The 23,452-nt window shown below is 28.5% G+C and overlaps 1 long non-coding RNA gene across 1 annotated transcript in view; it reads left to right on the forward strand.

Moving 5' to 3' along the window:
• Positions 1–6,342: 6,342 nt before the first annotated feature.
• LOC113364076 overlaps positions 6,343–23,452 on the forward strand; it is a 122,740-nt gene continuing 105,630 nt past the window's right edge. Inside the window, exon 1 of the long non-coding RNA XR_003366017.1 lies at positions 6,343–6,622. This is a non-coding gene — a long non-coding RNA (uncharacterized LOC113364076). The remainder of the gene's footprint in view (positions 6,623–23,452) is intronic.

Raw genomic sequence — 23,452 nt, forward strand, 5'->3', positions numbered from 1 at the left:
AAGTAGTAGACATCAAATGTATTAAAAAAAGAAATGTAGATAAGCAAAATCTAAAAAGTCAAGCGGTTAAACTGGTATTCAGAGGAAACTACTTGCCAGAAGTTATATCAATGTATTCTGTTAGATGTCCTGTTAGTCCATATATTCAATCAGTGATACAATGTCATAATTGCTGGCGGTTTGGACATATAAAAATGAATTGTAAGAGCAAAATAAGATGTAAAAATTGTGCAGCTGAACATTCCCACGAACAATGTCATATCGCCACAGAGTTTGAGTGTACTTTATGTCGAGAAAAGCACCAGGCAAATAACAAAGAATGTAAATTCTTTAAACTAAATAAGGAAATAAAAGAAATAATGGCTCTTCACAATATATCATATTTAGAAGCAAAAAGGATGATTCAGAAGAATCGATATGTGGATGCAGTTAAAAGCAACCCATACAATCTGGAATATAACTCATCATTCCCAAAACTAAGAGTAATATAATTATAACAACTATATAATAAATATGAGATATTAAATACATTAGAAGAACAAGAATTAAATATCGAAAAAGACAGATTAATGGTAATTAAAAAACCAAGAAATATTATAGAAAAACGCCGATCAGAATACTTGAGACATATCGGCCGAAGTAATAAAGAACAAGTATCTCAAAAGAAAACCCAGGAATTCGATGTCATGGACAGTAATAAAACGAATAAGATTGAAGAAAATAAAAGACAACTAAATCACTTCATAGAACTGGCAATGAAGTTAAGGGAAAAAATAGAATCTGAGAGAAACAAAGATTGCAAAGAATTAGAGGAAATTATATATAATCTGAAATACGATATCCACACCATTGGTAAATATTTAAACCAGGCTAATAAAACAGATAAAGGCATAAGTAATGTAAGTCAAGTAAATAACAAAGGATGTGAGGATAATTCTAACGGAAGGTAGAAGATATAGAAGACTCCCTTTAGATAGCATCTGCAAATTAAAAACCAATAAACAAACATGGACAATTTTAATATACTTCAACTAAATTGTAGGTCATTACTAGCAAACAAAGAAAGCATAGAAAGCCTGATGTACCATAAGAAAATTCATATTGCTGCTCTAACAGAAACTTGGCTGAAACAAGGACAAAAATTTAACTTCAAAGATTATAAAATATTTCGAAGTGACAGACAGGATGGTTATGGTGGCTCAGCCATACTGATCAGAAACAGTATTATCTGTGAGGAATTCAAACATTCTCAGAACAACCGGGATATCCAAATGACTGCTGTTATAATTAAATCGACTACCCCCTTTTGCGTGGTATCCATATATTGCTCACCTCAAGCCACAAAGGATTTATATTTAATCCGAAATCTTATTGAACAAATTCCAGTTAGACTAATCGTCACCGGAGATTTCAATAGTAAACACATAGCATGGGGAAACGAAATAATAGACAGTGGAGGTGCTATAATGTACGATATTGTAGATAGTCTTAACTTAGTTGTCTTGAATGATGGAACTCATACGACTATACAGACTATTAAGAAAAAATCTTCCGCCATTGATCTATCCTTTTGCTCGACATCTATTCATGACAGGATTCATTGGAGTGTAATTCCTGAAAATGTTGGTTCTGACCATTTACCAATTATAATAAAGTTGCATTTCAAATTTAATACAAGGATGCGTTGGTATCCCGGTAGAAAATGGAACACTAAACAAGCAAATTGGGAAAAATATGGATCAGAGATTGAAGATATTCTGGAGACCTCAACAATTCCTTCGAACTGCGAAGAAAAGTATAAGTTTATCCAAGATACCATAAATAAGGCGGCAGCAAAACACATTAAACAATATAAAGTATCGGATACCTTTAAACCGGCCATATGGTGGGACAATGACTGTGAGATCCAAACAAGAAGAAGAAACGAAGCCTTTAAGAAACTAAGAAATGAATTTAACTACGAAAATTACCTGAGTCTACAAAAAGTAATAGCACAAACTAAACGACTGTTTAAAACAAAGAAAAGAGAAAAATGGCGTGAGTTAATAAATTCGTTCAATATGAATACAAATATTAACAAAATTTGGAACACTATCAAAAAATTGAATAATAAAAATAATAGACAGAACCAACATCATCAAATGAACGATGACTTTTACGAGGCAATTCTTAAGACCCATACTCCCGATTTTGTTCCTGGACCTGCCCTATTTAATCAAGAACGGCCGGAAGACTGGATTGATGACAATGAACACGAAGAAATTAATGGACGCATCAAATATGAGGAACTTGAACTGGCGCTAAAGGAGAAAAAAGACAGCTCTCCGGGATTCGACAACATAACATATATCATGATTAACAGAAGCCCTAAAGCATTAAAAAACCTAATAATTGAGATATTCAATTATATATTGCTTTCAAACTGGATTCCAGAAGAGTGGAAAAGAGCGGTATTAGTTCCCATACTAAAGCCACAAAAAGATCCTGGTGATTATAAGTCTTATAGACCAATAATGTTACTACCTTGCCTTTCAAAAATATTTGAAAGTATTCTAAAAAAGAGATTAGAATGGTATATAGAAAAGAATACAATATTAAATAAATATCAATTCGGTTTCAGGAGAGGAAAAGGCACGATTGATTTACTCAGCGAACTCCTTGTGGATCTATATGGCGCGTTGACAGAAAACAAATATGTTCTATTAGTTACGACAGATGTTGAAAAAGCCTATGATCATGTAGATCACCAAATACTCAAAAATAAATTAACAAAAATAAATATTCCAAACAAAATTACTAACACTATTATGTCACTTCTATCCGATAGAAAGATTTATGTTAGAAACCAGAATCGACTCATAGGTCCAAGAATAACTTTTAATGGTATCCCTCAAGGCTCGATTTTAAGTCCAATATTATTTAACATCTATACGTCGGATTTCATAGAGACAGAAGGGACAAAAGTGAAAAAATTACAATATGCAGATGATTTAGTCATGTATATTTCTTCGCGATCATTACAGGAATGTAGTGATGAAATGAACAGCTCTTTAAGAAAAGATTTAGAATGGATGCGGGACAATAAACTCACACTTGAACCTCAAAAATCTAAATGCATTCTATTCACTAGGCATAGGCTCCCAAGAAATTACATCAGTATAAATATAGACTCGATTCAAATTAAAATATTGGAGAACATCAAAATTTTAGGAATGATATTGGATACAAAATTATCCTTTAACAAACACGTTAATGAAATGTTGGCTAAATGTGAAAAAGGAATTAATATCCTAAAACGAGTAACTGGCACCACTTGGGGTGCACATCCCAATATCTGTCTCTCGTTTTACAAAGCCGTTATTAGACCCCATTTCGATTACGGATGTCAAATTTATGGAGGAAGTTCTAAAGGGATAATGGATAGACTAAATAGAATACAATATGCAGCGTTAAGAATATGCTTGGGAGCACTGAAGTCGACACCTACAAATTCGTTGTTGGCTGAAGCTGCAGAAGCTCCTTTAGAGATAAGAAGACAGGTTATAACTAATAGGTTTTTGATTAAAAAATTTAATTATGATCATGCATGGATACACAACTGTTTAGAGCCACTTGCAGTTCTGCATTTTGAAAATAGATTCTGGCACAAAAAACCAATACCACCTTTAATTGCTGGGTTCCATACACTTAAACCACTAGAAGAAGAAATGATGGTAAATAACAGATTAACATACTTCACTATGTCTTGGAAAGGCACGTTACCTAAAAAGTACATACATTTATCAGATGATTTTGATAATGAAAAGAAGATAGACAAGAAATTAATAAATCTGAAACTGAACAACTTAATGCATTCAAGATGGAAAAATTTTATTCAAATATATACCGACGGTTCAAAGACAGATAATGGGGTTGGATGCGCAGTTTGGATCCCAAGTCAAAACAAACAACTTCAAATTAAAATGCCCGATTGGGCTACAATATTCACGGCGGAAGTGATGGCCATTAATGGAGCATTAGACCTAATCAGGAAACATAAATTGAAAAAAGTTATAATTTTGTCAGATAGTAAATCTGCTTTACATGCTTTAAATATACCTAAATATTTTGGCAATCCACTAATTTTCGACAGTATTAGAAAGATAGAAGATTTAATTAAACAGAAGCATAATATCGAATTAATATGGATAAGAGGACATGCGAATATCATCGGAAATGAGATCGCGGATGGGCTGGCCAAAGATGCACATAGCACACCCTCGATTGTAAATAAAATTCCTGCAGTAGACCTTAAAGGAATTGTTACAAAAAATGGAATGTCTCAATGGCAAAAGGTATTCGATCAAGACTCACGTTTGAAAGGAAGACTTTACCAACCGTGTAACCCGAAGGTATCGAGAAGGACATGGTTTCAAAATATTAAATGGAATAGGAGAGAAATAACAACAATCTGTAGACTAAGGCTATCACACACAAGGAATAACAGTCATCTATTCAGAATCGGTATCAAAGAAGACCCATTTTGTGCTTGTAGTATCATATTAGACACATTGGACCACATATTTTGGAATTGCAAATTATATAAAAATGAACGGAAGAAATTATATAAAAGACTACAACAGCTAAAAGTACAATTTCCAATAAATGCAAGACACATTATTAGTGAGAGTAATATAGGAATATATAGAGTGTTGCTGGATTTCATGAATGAGTGCAATATAAAATTGTAGTGACTTATAGAAATCAAGTTAATGAAGATATGTTATTAATAATTTTCTCGTTTTTTATATATTCATACAGAAGAAATATTTTGTAATGTATAGTATTGTATTTTATAATATGTATTCAATGGATATTGGCTAAAATGTTTGGATAAAACGAGGCCATTTTAATAAAAATAAAAAAAAAAAAAAAAAAAAAAAAAAAAAAAAGTATGTAAGTATGTGTGTGTGTGTGCGTGAGTGTGCGTGTGTTTGGATACAAATTTTTGTCGACGATTTTGGGAACACCTAGCAACCGATTTGAATAATTAAAAAACATTTGATTCGTATTGATAAGGAGACGTACTGATTAGTTTTTGGCAAAGGCAAAGGTCTAGCTTTAAATGTTAATTCAGTTTTTGAGAGGACATTTACTTGTATTGACAAAATGAACAACTGATTAAATTTTTGGGTAGGCAGATCTAGCGGTTTAGGAGATTTAAGGAAAAAAGTAAAAAATGTGCCAATTGGCGGTCAAAATGATAGACATACGTATATCATACGCGCTTTGTTATTTCTACTCTAACACAGAACCGCAACACGATTGCTTTGGGGCCGTTCAAGTATTACGTAAGCACTATAGGGGGGCAGGGGGGGTTGTTGATTTGCTTATTTTGGGTTGGCATGGGGGGCAGGGGAGCCTGGATGATGATTACGTCATAGGTAGTATTTTAATTTTTTTACATTAATTGCAAAATGTTTACGTAAGCATGGGGGTAGGGGGTAAGAGCTTTGCTTACTTTTGCTGACAAGGGGGATGGGTGGGGGGTAAATAACTGTAATAAATCTGCTTACGTAATACTTGAACGATACCAAAGTTTCAGCTATTTGCCTTAAAACATGATACCATGCACTAATAGTCAATTTTAAAATAACTAAGAATATCGTTTTACAATAAATATGAACGTCATAGGTAGTATTTTTATTTTTTTACATTAATTGCAAAATGTTTACGTAATCATGGGGGTAGGGGGTAAGAGCTTTGCTTACTTTTGCTTACAAGGGGGATGGGTGGGGGGTAAATAACTGTAATAAATCTGCTTACGTAATACTTGAACGATACCAAAGTTTCAGCTATTTGCCTTAAAACACGATACCATGCACCAATAGTCAATTTTAAAATAACTAAGAATATCGTTTTACAATAAATATGAACGTCATAGGTAGTATTTTTATTTTTTTACATTAATTGCAAAATGTTTACGTAAGCATGGGGGTAGGGGGTAAGAGATGGGGGGGGGTAAATAATTGTAATAAATTGTTCTGCTTACGTAATACTTGAACGATGCTAAAGTTTCAGCTATTTGCCTTAAAACACGATACCATGCACCAGTAGTCAATTTTAAAATAACGAAAAATAACGTTTTATAATAAATTTAAACGTTTTAGAGATATCGATAAAGTTTGTGAATAAAATAAATGTGAATATTAATAGATGGCGCAGCGTAAACCGACGCCCAGCCGCCGCACTTTCGGCGTCAGTGTGTAGTAGCCGCCGGGCTCAGTGTGTGCAACCTGTGTAGAAAGACCGAACGAAATACACACCAAGCAACAAGGATATTATTTTTAGTCCGATCGCCGAGCAAGCTCCAAAATAAAGTCAAAATCCCGAAGCCCGGGATTTTAACTTGTTAATATCGCTAGATGCACACTCGGGCTCAGTGCAAGGGAATTTAATTTATTTATTTACTATACTGTGACGAATTCGAAATCGCTCGTGTTTAGACAAGTGCATTTTCTCAGTTTTTAAGACGTGGTAATAAACGAATTGTGTTTTGTTGTGTATATGTTGTTTTAATATTGTGCATGAGACTGAAACGACGAGGAGAAGCCGGTTCCAGTGCAATTCTATCATAAAAAGGGTGAGTCGAGTTTTGTTAATTTGAATTTTTGTGCAAGACGCGCCATGTTTGTTTTGGTTTCCACCCGGCTGTCAAAATAGAATTTAGACGCACATTATAGGGGAAGATCATAATTTATTGCAAATCTATTCGTATAAAATTTACAAATATGTAAGCAATTTAAATTTACAGCCATGTGCGTATACAATTAATAATATATAACGTAAAATAATTCGTGGGGAACGAAAAACACCCCTTTTGACAGATGCATTTTCATGTTGTCAAAAATACTTAATGCCAAAATCGTTGTTAAACAAATTAATGTGAAAATGGACGCCAAATTTTTATTACTAGGTATTTATAATAATTTTATATAAATAATACAAAAATTTACGTTTTTTTTTCGTGTATATTTTAAAATTTACAAATGTTTGCAATATTGTAATCATAGATAAAAGAAGAGTATGATTGTAATGAAGTAGCTGTCAAATGACAATTATATTAAATGAATTTTATACTTGTATCAAATTTCTTATGTTTAGTGTTGTAATTTTAAAATAAAATCTAAAAGTACTAGCTATAAATAACAAAAATTAGTCTAGTATAAAAGTATATTTTTTTTTTATAAAGTTAATTATTTAAGTAATTTTTTTAATGAACATAAAAAATCACCCTTTTGACAGATGAATTTTCAAATGGCCGCCAAATGAATTTTATGTTTGTATCAGATTTTTTCTACAATACTAAATAAACAGCAAAGTACAATTTACAAAAAAAAACAATTTTTTGAGTATATTAATCGAAAATTTTTAAAATTTGAGTAAATTTATCGAAATTACCCTTTTGACAGGTGAATTTTCATATTGTTTCACTTATATTTTAGATTGGACGCCAAATGAAATTTATGTTTGTATCAGATTTTTTCTACAATGCTAAATAAACAGCACAGTACAATTTATAAAAAAAAAAACAATTTTTTGAGTAAATTAATCCAATAATTTAAAAATTTGAGTAAATTTATCGAATCACCCTTTTGACAGATGCATTTTCATATTGTTAAAATCTCCTATTTTAAAATGGACGCCATAAATTTATTTGAATTTGTTTACAAGATATAAATATAAATAATATATAAAAGTTTACCCTTTTCTTGGTGGATATTTTAAAATTAAAAAAATATGAGATACAAAAATATTATTATTTATTTATTTGTCAAATAAATGATAAATATATTAATTATTAATATTAATTTTATGTTTGTATCAGCTTTTTAGTGTTTTTCTTCAAACATGAAATCTAAAAGTTCATAAACTTTATAATACTAACTAAACTGCACAGTACAATTTAAAAGAAAGTTCAATTATTTGAGATTTTTTTAATGAACATAAAAAATAACCCTTTTGACAGAGGCGTTTTCATATTATGCAATTCTAATTTAAAATGGACGCTAAAATCTTATTGGATATTTACAAGATATGATTATAAATAAATAATGTAAAAGTTTACGCTTTCCTTGGTGGATATTTTCAAATTTATATTTACAATTTTTCAAATGAAAATTACTAATTAAATGAATTTTATATTTATATTGAATTTCTTGGTAAAAGTACAACACTTTTAATATGAAATCTAAAAGTACTAGCAATACAACAAACAACAGTCTCATATAAAAATATTAATTTTTATAAGGTGAATTATTTGAGAAAATGATTTAGTTGATATCAAAAGCCATCTCTTTGACAAATGCATTTCAATATATAGTTTAACTTTTAACATAAAATCTACAATACTAAACAACGAGCCTGGTATAATTTTTTAAAATGTCAATTATTTGGTGTCACTAAATAGTGGAGATCAAAAAACATCCTTTTGACAGATGCATTTTCATATTGTCAAAAACACTTTTATTGTTAAAATCTATCTTTAACAAATTAACATGAAAATTATCTAATTTTTATCACTATCCTTTTTTCGTAGATATTTTAAAATTTACAAATATTTGCACGGTTTTAGTAAAGTAGGTGTCAAATGAAAATTACAATAATTGAATTTTATGTTTGTGTCAGATTTTTTAGTGTTGAACTTTTAAAATTAAATCTAAAAGTACATAAAATATACAATTCAATTCAAAATTGTATTAAGCTGTTTGTTTAAACATCATTTTAAAAAAATCTATTATTTTAGTAAATTATTTAGTGCTATTAAATTGTGGAGATCAAAAAACACAATTTTGACATATGCATTTTCATATTGATAAAATTACTTTATATATAAAAGTAATAAAGAAAAATATTTACAAATTATTAATATAAATACATAATGTAAATGAAGCTGTCAAATAAAAATTACGCATTTGGATGAAATTTTAATTCTATATCAGATCTTCAATGTTATCATTTTATTTATCCAGTTCTCCAATTTTTTTATTTAAAAGGGCTAATAATAAAAAATATTTTATGCTAATATCTCTCGAAATTTTGATTGTTCTACAAATTGTCAATTTTAGATATTATTTTTATGAAATAGTGTACTCATTTTGCACCTTATATTTAGGCAGCTATCTTCAATCCTTTTCATCTTGTTTTTTTATAATATAATTTATATATTTAATAGAAATTTGTTTAGATTTTGTCGGAAAATGTTTAATTAGAACTATTTTTGAATAACTAAGATGCTTTATTTTCATGTAAAATTCTCCACACTGAATTATTATTAACAAATCTGCAAGTACATCAATGCTAAACAAACAATAAACTTCTAGAAAAGAATTATTTTTTTATAATTATTATAAATTATTTATAATTATTTCAGTTTTCAAATACTCCAATAACACAACAACATAGGTTATTGATTGCATTTTGTAGATTTTATAGATTATCAGAATTTCATATTTGTTGTTAAATTTGTTTATACAAATAAGTTCGACAACACATTCCACTGTTTTATGGAATAGAAATAATGTGAGCACATATTATTAGAAGGCAATTTTGAGAAATCATATTAGTATGAACAAAAAACAATTCCTCATTAAAAATATTTTCAATCATTATCAATTGTTATTATCATAAAATCTAAAAGTATTATCGAAAACTACAACAAAAGACAGTATATTGTATAAAGGAATACATTTTTTATTAAGCCAATTGTTGACTTTTCAAATTTGAATTTTTCTGCTTTTAGACTTAATAAATTGTCAGAGATACAAAGTTTCATATTTTGTGTTAAATTTGTTTATTTTGTTTATATGAACAAGTTCAACACATATTCCACTGTTTCATGGAATGTATCAGATATTAAATAATACAATCTTAATTAAATGCTTTCACTTATACTTTACATTATTATTATTATATATCCTAAAAATAGCAAGAAAATGGGTTTATACATAAACATTCATTAGAAACTTAATACTTCTTGTCAGCTGTCGTGCACAGTAAATATTTTAAAATGAAATGGTATTATGTAAACTAATAATAAGTACTGTTGAGATAATATTAAATTACAATCCATATTAGCTTTGCCTGAAATAAAACAATTCGATATTGTATTTAGTTTTCTTATACATGGAATGACAAATATTATTGAATTATACATTTTGTATTTAGCACTTAATTTTATATTTTTTTCTATTTATAATTTATATATGTTGCATATTATTTAAATTAATTAATTTTGCCTTTTACTTAAAACTATTACTTTGCCTTTGCGTTGAAGTTGAATATTAAAATTTATTTTACTTTTTTGTTAATGCTTTTTTACCATTTTTTATTATATTCAAATATGAATTTTCTTCTGCAAAACCATCATTGATTTGCAATCACCTCATTATTTCTTGCAAGCCTTAATCTAGTACTTTTCAACTTTTTTGTATGCGTTCCCATGTTCTTATAAAAAAATTGTTGCGCTTCCCTGATTTTTTTTTACCAATTTAATTTCATAAATTGATCGACTGATATTATATAATTTAGTTACAAGCCGTTAGTAGAATGATATTTAATAGGGCTGATGTCCATATTTCACAAATTTTATATAAATTAATTAATTATTTAATATTTTTTTCATTTATTATTTATTTACTATAAACTTATTTATATATATTGCAAATATTTTTTTTAACAAATTAATAAGAATATATAAATTAATATGCAATTTAATGTAATATTGTACTTGAAAAACAAATATTAATTAATAATAATTGATAATTATTTGCTTATTTTTTATATCAAGCCAAAAATTTTAGTTCATTTTTGAAAATAGCATTTTGGAAACATTTTCCTTGTAGCAGCCTTGTATTTCCCTGAGAGGGCGCGTCCCACAGATTGACAACCACGGTCTTAAACGATTATGTTTAAAAAAATATAGTTATTAAACACAGTTTGGTTTAATAAAATATTTGTTTTTATTCAAAGAAATGGTTTAGATTTGGTTCATAATCACAATTTATTTGAATTTTATTTGTTGTATAGAAAATATTTACGAATATAATATGTATTTATTTCCATTTATTTGTATATATTTCACTTAATATTTAGATAATCATTGTTTTTCTATCCAAAATCCGTATTTATACAAAGTTTTTATTCCCATTCATTTATTTATTAATTATGTCTTCTATGAAATTTTTATTTAAAATATTAAACCAAGTCTTGTTTTTAGAAGTGAATAAAATAATAAAGCAAGGAAACAGTTTAATTAAACCTTAAATATACTTATGAATGAATGGTAAATATATTTTTAGAGCATAGTACAATTTGAATATATATTTTAAGATACATATTATTGGTTTTTTCATACAGTTTTGCTAACAATATTTAAATAAAAATAACTTCATTTTCGTTAATATCGAATATTCATCAAATCATATAAATAAAGCTTTAGAATTAAAAATATACTAAATAAATTACTAATTACAAATATCAATACGTTTAGTATTAACTAAAAGTAATTATCTTTGGCTAAATTTAAAATTAGTTGTGCTACAACTAATATGTTGATTTCTTCTTTTTTAAATATTTTTACATTTTTTTAATTATCTATTTATTTCCGTAGGTTATGTAATTGCCCAAAAATCGAAATATAAAATTTTGCATATCTTCACGTTTTGAAAGTTTCTGAACATTTTGGCATACTTTAGAAAACATGGATAGACATACAAACACGTATGTATGGATACAAATTTTTGTCCACGTTTTCGGGCGCACGGATCAACCGATTTTAATGATTCAAACAACATTCGATTCTTATGAATATTAGACAATATTCTTATTCTTCATTTTAAATCCGATTGATTAAGTTTTGTTTATTTATTATTTGTAAAGGTATATAAACGTCATTGTCTTCTATTTTGTATATAAAATACGAATAATGGAAGTTACAGTAATTATAATAATCTACTTGAAAACTTTTAATATTCCCCGAATATTTCATTACGGTACGGGAAGTTCCAGCAATTTACCTAAATGCACATACACCACTAGTTTATTAATATATTGGATACTTATATCTATTTATCATCTATTCTAATCATTAAAATTTTGTAAAAATCACAAATTAAATAATCAGGTGTTTCGATTAAATAAAACATAATTTCAAGCAAACTGAATAAAATCTTTATATACAACATCTATAAAACATGAAAAAGGAAAAAAGTAAAATATTCGGAAATATTCATTTTTCAATCCATACAATGTAATCTTTCTTGCGGATATTATGTATCTATGTATCGTCATTGACAAAATCTTGACTAAATACTCTGAAAAATTATCTTCTTTTTTTTGATGATACGCCTTCCAAAATTTTCGAAATTTTAATCGAAACCAACTATCCTATAATATAAGATATAACATATATAATTTATATATGTTTGTAAAAGAAATGTAGTTACGTACAAAAGTCATATTTATTATATAATTATTACTGATATAATATCGATCTAAACTGAAGTGTATTAATTAGCATCTAAATTAGATAATTACTAATTCATCAAAATTAATTTAAGTTTGATGCTTATTCAGAACAATTATTGATCACTTCTAATTTACAAATGCATTTGTGTATGAAACTTATGAAACCAGGGCCGGTCTGAATAAATAATATTGAAAATATATTAATTTTAATATATAAATTTTACTCAATAATTATGATTTATATTTATAATATTGCATATAAAATTATTCACCGGCTTATCCAAATATTTTTTATTTTTTAACCAAAATTTCGCATATTATTTGCTTAATTTACGTTTTAAGCTTTGTGAATATTTTTTAATAAAATGAAATTATTATATCAAAATATTTATATATTCAGTGATGAGTTAAAATAATTTATAATGTTAATTGCTTTTAAAATGGAGCTATTTTATAAACATTTCTTCAATTTTTTTATTCTTTTATTACCAAGATGTTGAGATTAATGATTGAGATATTAGAAATAAAAAAAATAAAGAATTAATTTGCATATAATAACTATTGTAAAGAAACTAATTAGATGGTGAATTGATATTGCAATCTTATCAATATTTCTCAATCGTTTTAATATATATTAACATTTCATTTCAGCAAAAAATGAGCACGTTTTTGTTTACATTTTTTTAAAATTTCGATACGGATTTTAAGATTTCGATGATACGGAGCTAAATGTACAAACAATTGCAGTTTTTAAGAGAACTAAGCATCCGATTTGAATGATTCTAAAAATTTTCTGCTTGTTTTGACAAAATAATTGCTTTTGGGAAAAAAATATTGTTTCAATTTTTTTTCAAATTTTTGTTTTTGTATGGCGAAAATAATTCAGATTTCAATTTTAATTCTGGATAAAGTTCCAAAGCTTACTTAAATACTACAAATAAATAATTTTAACGTTGTAATTCAGTTCATATAATTCTTATAAATATTATACAATGTAACAGTATTTATAATAATTTTTTTGAAAACATTTAACATTCCTCGAACATTTCGTTATGCTACAGGAAGTTTTAGCAATTTGCCTTAAGGCACGATGCCATACACCACTAATTCTTCTTTTTTTATTATAATATATTATTATGTTGTTTATAAAATATTATCATTAAAGAAATCTACTACAGTTTCTTAAGATTTATTTTAGAAGATAATTCTATCTTTTTCATTTATTGCTAACACGCAACTCTGGCATTCTCTTAATATTAATACATTATTTTATTAGAAAATACATTTAAAATAGATGCTTTTTGTTGGAAAACATTCTATTAGAATTATTAAGGAGCAAAACCTATTAGTTAGTTTATTAGAAAGATGTATGATCTTCAATTGAAAACTTACCACATTCACTCTAAGAATTAAACATGCCAAATATTAAAGTGAAACTTTCGATTTTTTTTTGTAAAATTCATAATTTTTAGGAATTTTTATAATTTTAGATTCAATTCCGAAGAAAGCATTCACATACACATATAGTTATGAATTTAAATTTTGAATTTGATGGCCAAAAGTCGCTGATCAAATAGTCTGATTTTTTTTAAAGATATTTTAAATGCATTAATAATGTTTCAAAATTTTCAATCTTTTTTCTAAATTGTTTCTGTAGATATCATCTTATATTTATTTATTAATCAGTAAGTACAAGGAATTTTCATATATTTGAAAAAAATGTATTTCTTGGTATGGCCATACGATTGCATTATTTGTTTGAAGCACATTGCAATACACCACTAGTTTCTTTAGTTACATATATGCAAAATGATATTCTTAATGGGATTTTTTTTTAATCATTTAGTTTTTAACTTCCCGTGGGGTAGTTATAGTAATGGGCCGAAAATCGAAAATGAATCACGTTTTGAAGGTTTCTGAACATTTTGACATACCACAGAAAAAATTTATGTGTGTGTTCTGTGTTTTGTATGTCCGCATTTTTTCATCTACGTTTTTGGGCGCACGGATCAACCGATTTGAATGGTTAAAAAAACATTCGATTCCTATTTATAGGGAGATGTGCTGATTAGTTTGTGGCAAAGACAGATCCAGCCGTTACGGAGATATGGAGCAAAGAGTGCGAGCACGATGCCATACACCACTAGTTTATTACTAATTGTACATCAGATTTTTATAAATTGGTTTATTGAAACTTTTAAATATGAATGAGATTTGTGTTTATTTAAGGGATGTTTGCTGGAAGAGAATTTTATTTAAACTGTTCTACAAAAATAGAAGAATTCTTTCATTGTTTCAATATAGAAAATGTAAATTGAGTATTGATATTAGGTTGGCAACTAAGTAAGTGCGGCTTTTACTCTTACAATAAGATGGTTTCAATTAAATTTTTTGGTTTGCTGTCGTAGTCCAAATGTAAAATAACAAAGTATTTTACGTAGTTTTTGTGTGTCATTTCTTGAAAGACGGAAAATCAAATCAAAATTTTTGTTATATTTTTCTTTTCAATTTATGAAAAGATAAAATGCATCTGAAGCTCACAAAAAGTTATTTGCTGTTTATGGTGACGGAGCCTTAAATAACGGCAGTGTCAAAATTGGTTTGCCAAATTTCCAATTGCCAAATTTTACTCAAAGATGAAAAACGCTCTGGTCGTCCAGTTGAATTGGATTGCAAAAGAATTGTCTAATTTTACTCTTTCCACCCAACCGAACTATCAATTCTGATATCTACATTGAACAACTTGAAAAGTCATTATTGACATCACATATCTTCGGCTACTCGGTAAAAATTATTGGATATTGGTAAGGATGTTTTTCCACATCCACCATACAGTTCTGATATTGCCTTCTAATTACTTGTTGTTTAGATCTTTACAAAACTCTTTGAATGGTGAACAATTCAATGATCAAACTGTACCTGATTCAGTTTTTTGCTAATAAAAACCGAAAGTTTTCAGAAAGTGAGATAATGATGCTGCTTGGAAGATGACAAAAAGTCACTGATAAAAATGGACAATGTATTACAGGATAAAGATATTTAGTTGCATGAAAAAAAAAATTTTTTTGGTTTATTGTTCCTAGCAAACTATACACAGTACATTCAGCTACTTTACAGATATATATTATTTGACAGCGTGAGAAGAATCGCTGCCCTACGATAGCACCTTCTTATAATTAGATATTATATATTTTGATGTAGTAAATCATTGCATATTCTTTTTTTTGAGACGCTTTGGTGGTAAAGGCTTGAGCAGGTCACATGCTAATTGGTTTGGATGACGACTTAAACGAGCTTTGTATCTGGTGCAGTGAAGACTAATTTCTTTTTCTATAGTTCGAATTCTGAGATCTTGATGTATCAACCAATTGGGAACGTATTTTGGAGCGTTTACAATTCCTTTCAAAATTTTTTTTAGAACCTCTGTAGAATAGTTGTTTGATTTACTGGCCGCACTCCATAGTTGTAGACCGTAGGACCATATTGGTTTAATAATTAACTTGTATATTAGGAGTTTATTTTCTATTGAAACTTGTGATTTCCAGCCCATTAACCAATTAAGAAGCCTACGTTTTAGTTCGAGCTGTTGGCGCTTCTTTAGTATATGTTCATGCCAGGTTAGCCTCCTATCTAAATGTATTCCCAGATATTTAACTACATTGAATATAGGAACCAATTCACCATTCAGTCTAACAGGAGGGCTTGAACTTTGTCGTAGGGTGAAAGTAATACGAACTGATTTAGAGTTGTTTTATTATACTTTTATTCTCCATAATTTCATTCACTTTTCTATTTTGTAGCAAAAATCCGCACTTAGTTGCCAACCTGATAGTAAAAGTGATTGATAAATAATACACCTCTGTTTATATATATATATTCTATTATGAATGTCGAAACATTGAAACGCACAATGTTCTTTTTCAAGAAACTGAGATCATGTTTCAAGTGCATTGACACATACTGACTGGCCGGTCGGTTGGCTAGCTATATAAGCAGATAAGCATAAGGCGATGTATATGCCTTTGCCTTTTAATTGTTATTGATTGTTCAATGGCGAACAAATGAATTGAGGGAATTGGGAGTGCATCATAAAGGCACAAACACATAAACTGATACAAACCAACTGACGAGGGACAAGATTATAATATAAAAGACTTAAAGGCGATTATAAATCGCTTTGCGATTTGCTCGCGGACGCGATCTGATACCATTATTGTGTTTGTCGTGACACATAACCTTAGTTTTCATATGCGATGCATCATGTGGATTGGATACTGTTACACGGTATGAAATTGTATATCTGGTACGATTTTTTTTGTATTTTAATGACTCATTTTATTAATAATTGAGATGGAAAGATTACATGTTTTAAATGTCTTGCTATTTTAGTTTTAATTCATCCAAGATAAGACTTTGTACCTTAAGGAAACATACTAATATCTATGTTGTACAAATATCTAGTAAAATACATAGGTTTTTATTCAGACTCACATGGAAGATTCACATTATAGAAATGATAGGCTCAAAACCACCAGAAAAAACTAGCTGATGAATTGCAAGTCTCAGGGGCCAATTTCGCCGTAATAGACCAAAGTTATGGCAAGCTTATGTTACGCTACGTTTTTGATAAGATGGTACTCAAAACTGTCCAAATTCTATATATTTGCCGTTCCATCCGACCTTTTACACATAAAATTATTACATACTAGCAAACCCGACAAACTCCGTTTTGCCACCAGATGGTTTCGTGAGAAAGATGAAGAAATTTTTTGTTTGTTTTATAATTGAAAAGGAAAACTTTGATTCTATTACACAACAGTAATGAATTTATTTCGATTACGAAAATGAAGCGTTTTTTAGTTGAACTTCTCTAAGTAAATGAAAGTGAATCCGCAAATTATCCGTTTCATTGAAGTGTTCTTTGGTGAACCACATTTTTTGTTTTTTGGTCTGACGTTAACACAAACAAAGCGGATGATTTCCCAACTCGTGAACAGGCAACGTATAACTGCCCGTGTGAAAAACAATGATTTTCTAAATAATCTATTTGAATTTCATCCCGCAAGCACTAAGCGATTGGCCTTGCGTTAATTGTCATTGCGAACGCTAGGCGAACTGGAAATTGCAATCGTTTGAAGTCAAACGGAAGACCAGTCGGAATCATTGGTATGTCACCAAATCGCCAGCAATTTTTGATTGAATGGTGAAATTCAGTGCGTGTACATCATTACTCTTTGCGGCGAGAATTGCTCGGTGAGTTAAGCAAGCATAATTCTGATAATTCTCACTAATAACATTACTCGAGTTTTTAATTACGGTGCGTGAAGTTCCAGCAATTTGCATCAAGGCACGATGCCATGCACCACTAACTTATCTATATTTCTTATCTATAAACCTCGCGGAGCCCGAGACCTTTCCAACGAATGCAAAATTGTCGAAATCGGTTCGTGCGTTCTGGAGTTATATCGCCAGGAAGGAAAACCAGACTTATTTTTATATATATGTAGATTACTTATTATAAAATACTTTTTTAACGTTGGTAGGTTTTCTAGGTTTGGCGACCACATAGCACTTTGACAGTTTTTAGTATCATTCGATTCCACAGATGACAACCCAAATAGTTGTTCCATCTCCGTGTGACAAATAATTATTACAATTTACGAAATAGGGCGATTGTTTTTTTATTAATGCAGCAATGCCGGACGATGCTTATTTCCATTTGGAAACATATTGTTATTTATAAGTGAAAGCCTGTTGTCGCGACTGCTTGACAACAAACAGGCTGTGTGAAATGGGATCGAACCCGAGACCTTTAATTCAGGTCCAGTCTTTTTAGCGACGTACATACAACCGAGCCCGATTCTTAACTGAACTTTAAAATTTGATATAAAATATATAATTCGTATTCATTAAGAATTTTTACTATTTTACAGCAAATGTAAAATAAATTTATAAGTCGTTTTGGTGGTTTAGACTATATCTGAACTTTTGATTCTTGTCTTGGTTTTATTGGACATTACAATATTATTTGGAACAATATTATTTGACTCAATTTATTTTATTTGATCATTTCAAGAAGAGAAAAAATGTTTTTGTATAGTGATCTTTATAATTTTCCACACTCATTTGTTATCCGATATTAGAAAGATGCGATTTCAGATTATTTCTATATCCTCTGCACTTTGCACAATTATTTGCAATATTTATATGTAAAATGCACTTTAGAAAGTATAATTTCTTTTATTTCTAATGTTACTTATTAATTGATAATTTTTAATGTTAAATGATTTATTTTGCAATGACCGAAGAATAGAAAAGCGGAAAGAAACTTTGTTGTCGAACAAAGCGGAAAAATGTTTATTTTTTATTATTTCATTTATGTTAGTATAGATATAAATACTATAAATAACTGTTTTATATATCAGTGACTGATTTTTTATGTTTAAATATAGTAACTATTAAAAGTAAAAAAATAATAATCACTATTATTATAAAAAATTTAGCACTTTTTGTAATTTATGAAATCATCTGTATATACATATTTCATTAAAACTTTCTGTAACATCGAGTTGATTATATTTTTCAACGTATTTCAAATATTTTTTAATAAGATGGATGTTTATGGTAATAGAGATTATGGTCTCAAAGAACATACTAAAATCTTGACTAAATTATGTTAAAAATTCGTCAAAATTTAGAAAAATGATGCATTTTATGATGAGCAAAAATTTGATATTTTAACGACTTTTTCTCCAAAACTAATGAAACTCGATAAGATAAAAATTCAACCAATTCTTCCTTATTATCAATACAAATGATGTGTTTTTTGAATCACTCAACGCTCTGTTCTCTCAAAATTACAAATTTTTGCCTCGTTTTACCCCGTATCTTCCAAATGACCTGCCTTTGCCAAAAACTAATTAGCACGTCTCCCCATTTATGGCAATGGAATGTTTTTTTGAATCATTCAAATCGGTTGATCCGTGCTTTCGAAATCATGGACAAAAAATTGTATCCAAACAACCACACATGGATACTACATACACGCACACGCACATACACGTTGAAATAATTTTATCTAAATAGGTAAATCTCAACTTTTTTTTGATTATTTACATATATCGTTAAGTTCGTGCAAACGTTCCTTAAGACAAAATTATACTTTTTTTAAAAAAATTTTTTGTTGGCCTCCGCTGTACAGCATTTTTAGCCACCTACATTATTCATATTATTTTTCATCATATTTTTATACAATTCTCACATATATATTTTTTATACATATCATCTCATATATTATCTCTTCTTATATCCTCAATCCAGTTCAATATTTCATATTTAATTCTGGTATTGCTGGAGATTCGAACCGAATTCCTCCATCGTGTGAGTTGAGAACGCTATTGAAGTGAAGTGAAGCTATTCCCGCCACAAAAATTATACTCACACCTAGTTATCGATTTCAGTGTCACATCTTACATTAAAACTAGTAGGATAATTATACTACATTAAATGTGGGTTTTTACATTATTTCTATTTATTTATCACGTATATTTCCAAGCGTTGCTCCGTTATTTCATCTACATGAATTACAATAAAAAGTATATATTTTAACTTGAACCAAAGTATTACATGTGACAAACATCTCAAATATTTGCAAACACTTCATAATTGTCGCAAAATACAGTAATTCGATGATTTTTTGCCGTTTCCATCCTCTTGTAAGGTTTGTTGTCACGCCATATTATTATAGGAATTAATTATGATACCGTTGTTTTCTGTCGAGAGAGCCGACATCGAGCTCTCTTGTACTTTTGTTCTTTTGTGCGGAAATTTCTAATTTTGCAACAAACGGCGATGCTGTGAAAATTGCCGGCGGCTGTCGAGATTTTTTGCAGATTTTATAATATATAGATACATACACACATGGACTAAAAACGTTAAGGAAATGCATAAAGCTCGCAAACGCATAAAGCATAAAGAAATTATATTTCAAATGTGAATTTCGAGCCAGCGAAATTTTTAATAGAGTTTTTTCTTCATAGTGATAAGAGTTGATATTCAGAACCAACTGCATAAAATATTGTAGACCTATGAGAAGTGGTTTGCAAAAATGAGGGCGCCAAGTAAAAAGGCGTTTAAGTGAAAATAAATACGTCATATAACAATTTTAAATAATTTTTATTAGTAATATGGTAACACTCGTGATGCACACGTTTATTAGTGTAAACCATTATACACATTTATATAATGATAAATTATAAATTATATATTTATAATAACATTAAACTTATGTATAATATTTAAAAACAATAATGTAATTAAAGTCATACTTCAAATATGACATGATCGGTTTGTCATTGTAATTAGCATTTAGAAATGAACCTTCATTAGAGAATTGAAGTAATTGCTGATTAATAAATTCTATAATATTCGATCACACAGAGGATCATGCTAAACAACGTCTAAACAAATATTACTTTCGCAATTTCACTCTTCATGTAATTGTGTTTGAAGAACTTCATGTAATTAAAATTAACATACATTCATTGACTGCTTGTATTTTTTTTTTACTTTTTTGCTGGCGCTATAATCTCATTCTTTGAACAGCTGTAATATCTGTCTTGCCTAAAAAATATTCTATTTTAATTACTTCATAGATTCATAAAGACTACGAATAATATAGAAATAATTTCTTATCAATAAACTTACGTTTAGTACACGGCACATGTTTTTTTTTTAATATTTTCAAGGACAAGGTAAAATATTGTTCTGATTCACGCATTTTTTATTAAATCAAGATTTTGTAGTTTTTTTTACTTTATTATTAAAGATCAAACAAAATACTACATGAGGCAATACAAGTTCCGGAAATTATGGAATTAATAAATAAAATCTCAAAATTATTTTTTTCAAAATGTTAAGTTATTGTGCTACCTAAGTTTTATAAAAGATCTTGAGTTAAAATAAATATTTCAGTTTTAATTTATCAAACGTTTTCCACCACGTTTATGTTTTTGTTAGTGTTATATTGTCCTTAAATATATTGTTTGTGGTTTTTGTGATATTTTTGCCACATAATAAATATTATTTAGATTAAAGTAATAGTTAAGTGAATTTATTGTAGTTTAAATAATTGTTTTGCTATCTTCAAATGAAGATATGTATTCATGTTGTAAATTTATAGATTGTATATATTTTTTAATATTAAATGTAATAAAAAAATCTTATAAAAACTAAAAAAAACTTTCAGGTTTTTTAAAATTATCAGCTAACCTATATAACGTTTACAAAAATTGCTTCAATGAGTAATTTTCATTATTAAGGTTCTTTGGCTTGTTATTTAGATCTACAATTAGTATTTTTTGCATTAATTTTCTATTCTGTAGTTGCTAAGGCAGATGGTTTCTTAGGAAACTAGCTGTAAGTGGAATTCTGTCTTAAGGCAATTAAGGCATCGTGCCTTAAGGCAAATTGCTGGAACTTCCCGTACCAAAAATTATTTTTTTTAAAAACAATTAACATTTTTGAAAAAAAATTACTTTGAAAGAATAAGATTTTTGAGAAACTATAAATTGGACAAAAAATAACTTTTTTTTGAAAAAATTTTTTTTTTTAAAAAAACATTTTTTTTTAATTTTTTTTTTTTGAAAAAAATTTTTCTTTCTATATTTTGACATATTGTAGAAGATCTGAACTTTTTTTCAAAGCAATCGTACTGCTTTAACTGCATAGGGACAAAATATAAAGCGCGTAAGCGCCGCGTCGCTGTCTAAAGCATAAGCATTGGTACGGAACCCATAGAAATGTTAACAAAATGTATACTTATTGTTAAAATCTCTATAAAATATCTGATAATTTGATGTGCATATGTCTAATGATCATTTTTGACCGCCAAATGGCTCATTTTTTTACTTTTTCCTCCATATCTCCGAAACTGCTAGACCTACCTTCATGAAAATTTTATCGATTCTTCATCTTGTCAATACAAGTGAAATGTTTTTTGAATTATTCAAATCTGACACTCCGTTCTCTTAAAAACTGAGTTACCGTTTTCGGCACTTTTTGCCCCGTATCTTCGGAACGGCTAGACCTGCCTTCGCCAAAAACTAATCAGCACGTCTCCTTATCAATACGAATCGAATGTTTTTTGAATTATTCAAATCGGTTGATCCTTGTTCCCGAAATCGTCGACGAAAATTTGTATCCGCACATACATACACACACGCACATACATACATACATACATACACACACACACACACACACACACACACACACACACATACATCCATTTTTTCTAAGGTATGCCAAAATGTTCAAAAACCTTTGAAACGTAAAGATATATAAAAATTTTCATTTTCGATTTTTTTGCGATTACTATAACTTGCCCTACGGGAAGTTAAAAATAGGAAAATGTTTTCCTATGCAAATTTGTTTCTCATTCATTTTGATATGGTTGTAAACTCGATCCTGAATTATATTTGTCCTTTTATTTATAATTATTATTAATATGGCTGTAAATTATTCCAAGAAAATTTGTCGATTTGTTATAGACTATCGAGACTTAGTAAGATAATTTGTTTAACAACTATGTCGACTTGACTAATCATCTTACAAAGTTAGTAATTGAATTAGTTGTAATTTTCATTACCCTATTAATTTCAAATAAATTCTGTTTTGCTTTTTATGGTTTAACTAAGGAATGTCCTTAGATGAGATAAAGAGGATCTCAAAATGTTGCAAGAGTTGGAAGAATTCGCAACTTCAGTGTTTTATAAAATTATAAACAATAATTTCACACCTACAGATGAATCTTTTTATTTATATATGTACACATTAATAAAAATTTTAAGATTTGTTATAAATAATTTATAGGATTTTTTTTGTACACCACTTCGACTATTAATACTAGTACGTATACTAATAATCGTTGGACACTCTTATGAAG

This window comes from Ctenocephalides felis, unplaced genomic scaffold, assembly GCF_003426905.1.
Source record: "Ctenocephalides felis isolate EL2017-DRISC unplaced genomic scaffold, ASM342690v1 CF-g0.4_SCAFFOLD_00845, whole genome shotgun sequence".
NCBI classification, from domain to species: domain Eukaryota; kingdom Metazoa; phylum Arthropoda; class Insecta; order Siphonaptera; family Pulicidae; genus Ctenocephalides; species Ctenocephalides felis.